This window comes from Bos taurus, chromosome 14 (assembly GCF_002263795.3).
Source record: "Bos taurus isolate L1 Dominette 01449 registration number 42190680 breed Hereford chromosome 14, ARS-UCD2.0, whole genome shotgun sequence".
In the NCBI taxonomy this organism is placed as follows: domain Eukaryota; kingdom Metazoa; phylum Chordata; class Mammalia; order Artiodactyla; family Bovidae; genus Bos; species Bos taurus.
In genome coordinates, this window is record NC_037341.1 from 21,709,331 (window position 1) to 21,714,448 (window position 5,118).

Genomic DNA, 5,118 nt, shown 5'->3' on the forward strand with positions numbered 1-5,118 from the left:
GAATTTCCCACAGTTTCTTGTGATCCACACAGTCAAAGGCTTTGTCATAGTCAATAAAGCAGAAATAGATGTTTTTCTGGAACTCTCTTGCTTTTTCGATGATCCATCGGATGTTGGCAACTTGGTCTCTGGTTCCTCTGCCTTTTCTAAAACCAGCTTGAACAACTGGAAGTCCACGGTTTGCGTCAAATCTTAAAAATATACTTTTATAATGTTATCAGCTATGTGATTTCCCAATGGTACAAATATGAAAAGAATAAATGATCTGGGACTATCTGCAGTTAAACGTTATTCATCCCATGAGTGTCTCCTTAGAAACCATTGGAAGTTGATTGTATAAATATATTCACCTTCTGTGGCTGGATCTTTGTTACGTCTGTGGTCATAGGATGTGGAAGCTCTAATACTTTATACATGGATTTCCAATTAGGATCTGTTCTATGGGCATGTTTACAAAGACACTACAAAGCCTGCTCAAGTGCACATGGCAGGAAAATTCAGTTCAACTTGCAGCTGAATCTCAAAACATGAATGTCTAGTGGTGCTTGAAAACCTTAGCCAAATCAATCCATAATAAAGACAATGTTGGCTCAATTTTCTTTATTCCCTGACAAAATATTTGAGATTTGTGTATGCATTGTGGGGTAATTAAGTCCTCAATTACATTTGAACTAATATTTGAGTGACATAATCAAGAAAATCTCCATAAGCCAAATAAACTTTGCCTGAATACTGATCTAAATGGAAATACCCTGCAGTCCTTAAACAACGAGTCCTTCAAAACGAATGCTTATATACAGAGGAGAAATTTCAAAATATAACTTAAAGGAACACTGAGATCTATTTTTAAATCTGAAAATAAAGTTGGGAAGAGATATATCATAGAAAAAGAAAGAAAGAGGAAGGAAGGGAGAAAGAAAAAGAAAAACTGGCAAAGGACCTTGAGAGGGTCATCTTATCCCTGTGCATCTATTCAGAACTCAAAAATTAAAACAGGCTATGGAAAAAAATATTTTAGTTTACAAACAAAAAAAATGCCAGCACTAAAAAAAAATCAATTTGGTGTTTATCGATGCACTATTCCTCCAATTATCTCAGAAAACAAACACTCTTAATTTTCACTCAAATGGAAGCACGCTCCAACTGGCATATGTCATGGCTTTGTGTGGTGCTACAGGGCAAATGGCGGAACCCTCTTCTCTGTAGACAGATGGGAACACATCATTCTGTGAGCTTCCCTTTCACCGTCCCTGTGTCACAATCCCTTCTCCATGGCAATCAAATGCCTGGATCTACCCTCCTTGAAATGATGTCTAATTTAGACCTGATATCTGCAGGATAAATGGAGGTATAAATAGCCACCATATGACAGAGTATCATCTTTATGGAAGATATAAAACGTGGTAAGACATGGAAGGTATGGCAGGTGTAGGAAAGCATTAATTCAGCTGCCAGTGAGAACAGTACGCCATATTCTGTATTAGCAGTGTCACTTTCAGTGCTATTCCAGTATCTGCAAATATTAGTTTTTTTCCTAACAAATGTCACCTTGTGTTATTTATAAAATAATGTTGGTGTTAGAACTCTTTTAAGCATTCATTATTTTGTGGTTCATGTGTTAAATTCTACTTGCTAATTTTAAGAGTACCCTATTCTCCTTTATTCATCCAAAATTTGTAAATTTGAATGCTAACTGCTATTAATATTTAGGAATATAAATATTTGGAGTGTGGGTTTTCTTCTTGGTGGTACATAAATCTGGAGCCCAGTTCTCTGAACAGAAGGAGAGATGTGACGTAGGTTGTCAGAGCACCGTGTCCCTGGATCCTGTGGTCCTCACGCTACCTACTGCTGCCCTCCTGTGCTCCCCCACACCTCAGCTCACCCTCCTCCCACCTGCAAACACCTTCTACAGGTACTTTCCTTTCAAAGCTGTGGTCCCCATGTTACTCTTCCCACCAGTTTCTTCCCCTTTCTTCCTGTAGGACCATTGAGGAAAGGACCTAAGTTTGACTAGATGGACACACTGGTGGATAGCTGCTGTATTTCTCTTTCCAGAGTCCCTTTTGCGTGGATTCCTCCTTCCAGTGGAAATCCACTTTATGAGGTTCAAGGCAAACCTGTCCTCCCCAACTCCTCCATGCTGGCACACCCCTGGGGCTGGTGGGGAAGAACACATAAACAAGTTTTGGCCAATGGAGTACTGCATCCCTGACCCCCACAATAATAGGGATTGACTAGGAGATGGGGCAGTTGGAATCCCTTCCTTGGATGTATGGGAAAATAGATGGCCCTTCTGAGCCTTGGTATCATGAGCTGTAAGGACCATGTGAGCCTGGGGCCGCCAGTACCACCCTTAGAGAGAGACTGCCTGAACATGAAGGCAACACAGAACAAAGACATGAGGAGTGAAACAAACCCTGAAGTCATCATTTGAGCGTTGAGTCCAATTGTGTCTCTCACCTGAGACACGCCGCATCCCTGAGTTAGGAGGCAAACAAAGTGCCTAAAATTTACTATATGTTGAGTTTTCCCTCCAGTCAAGTAAATTAACAATTTCCTTAAAAAATAAATTTCTAATCATGTTCCGCATATTCCAGCATTTTTACAACCAAATACATAGCATCCTGCTCAAGGAAAGGACCTTGTTTTAAATGAAAAACTATTGCTTCCTTAGACTTTTTCCAATTCTATCTGGTCCCTCTTTTACTAGCAAGCTGAAGGATATACCAAAAAGGGGATCTTATAACACACTTGAATTCCAATCTCTAATGAAAAACTGAGTTAACAATTAAATAGTAATAAGAAATGTGCTCCTCTAAGTGAGACTACAACTTGCTAGTATGTTCTCCTTAATTACCAAGGAGTCCCTTTTTCATTTTCCTTCCCTAAGTTTTTATTTATAAAAAAAATCTTTCTTTTGTCAAGATGCTAATTTTACATTGCTCTTTGTGTGTTCAAATACCATGAGTTTTAGAGACCATTCATGACAGTGAATTTCATTGGAAGCAGGACAGAAGCTGCATGCGTTTCCAGGAGTATTTGATATTTTCATGTTTTTATTGGTGGAACAGCTTGAGTTTGAATTGCACATACTTTTCATAGTGAAATAGTGGCTTTTCATAGTGAAGGCAGTATGCATCGATTCTGGAATCATGGTTGCATTACTGTGGAAACAAATGCATTTTCCTAAGTGATTGATAAAGTAAAAGTGGAAGTAAAAGTTACTCAGTCGTGTCCGACTCTGCACCCCCATAGATCAGACAATCTATGGAATTCTCCAGGCCAGAACACTGGAGTGGGCAGCCTTTCCCTTCTCCAGGGGATCTTCCCAACCCAGGGATCAAACCCAGGTCTCCCACATTGCAGGCAGATTCTTTCCCAGTTGAACCACAAGGGAAGCCCAAGAATACTGGAGTGGGTAGCCTATCCCTTTTCCAGAGGATCTTCCCGACCCTAAATCAAACAGGGTCTCCTGCATTGCAGGCAGAGTCTTTACCAACTGAGCTATTGGGGAAGCCCTAAGTGGGTTTCAGAATTTAAGATCACACACTTTAGATTCCCACCTGTTCTGTTCTTTTCCATTAACTGTCCACAACATTGTTGTGGATGGAAAATTAAAGCAACAGTTTGTTTTGGAGACTCAGTGAGCATCATTCTTGCTGAAGTGCAGCATCATTAAAGCCATTAAAGAGCAGATGACTGAGCACAGTAATGGAAAGGCTGTGACTTTAGCAGGTACAGTTTTTATTTTCTTGCAAGGCACACAATTATATATACAACGCATAATCATCACAAAGTACAAGATAGAAATCATATACATTAAAGAATATATAAATATGCCTGTCTCAGAAAAGAAAACTGCCTTAGGGCAAGCAGATTCATGGCCTTTGGGGATAAGATTTTCCTATTTATTCTGAATCTTCCAAACAGCTCTTGCTTGGAAAATAAACCCCACTGAATGGACATACAACCCTGTCACAGTTTTCTCCTTAAAAAGCTCTAATTTAAAGCCAGCTGATGTATTCCTTTTATTCCAGTTACCTATCTTATGCCCCAATACTAGAGAAAGCATCTATAAATTGCCTGGATAACAGTTATGCAGATTTAAGGACTTCATTTCTCAGCAATGCATCATGAAATGAAACCATTTTCTTAAGACTTTTGTGAATTTTCCTTGATTTTTGAAAACTATCTTTCCAAACTATGCTTCCTTTTTAATATTAAGCCTAGAGTTTTGACTCAAATTTTGCATAGGGGATGCATCCAGATTCATAAGAGTAATCCAAGACACTAATGGTGGTTCTTAATCTCCTTCGGGTCAGAATTGCAGGAATTTTTTTTATCCTCATGGCTGTAAGGTGTTTCTTTTTTATGCATTTTTCCTGACCCTTCACTAGGTCCTGTCTCCAAGAAGATTTTACCAGGGAGGAAAGAATTCATGGAGGACATTGAATTCAAGGTTAGAAACACGCATTTCTGGTCCTAAAGAGACACAGCAGATATTGCACTCCTTGCTGTGATGTGAGACAGGAATATCAAGAGATGGGACCCAGACACACACATAGTCACACATGGTACATGCACACACACACACACACACACACTCAACTTGCACACACACACATACACACTTTTGACAAAGAAATACATCTGTGTAAGTGGTACTTTTCCTAACCAATGTGATTCAGTTGATCATTCTTTAAAGTCCTGCCCTAAAATGACACAGCCATCCTCTCCTCTTCCGGTCTGAGAACAAAGGTGCTTATGACAAAGGAGACGCTTAGAACACCATGACCTCATGAGCACTGAGGGCTGTATCTCTCTCTCCTGGGGTGCAAACTCACACATGAAGAGTTACATAATGCTCAGAGCTACACAATGTTCAGTCTAACATTTAGACTCCAGTCATGGCAAGACACTGTGAGGACACGTGCAATGTGAATTTAAGGAGGTTTTCCTATTTCCCACATCAGCAGGATTTCTTCCTGGAACTACTCTCCATGTAAATATCCCTCCCACAGGATGGTAAGAACTTTCAGCCACAGGGTGAAAGCCAACCAATATTCAGGCCATTCCTATGTGCTTTCAGTTATAAGAATACAAGGACACCTAAGA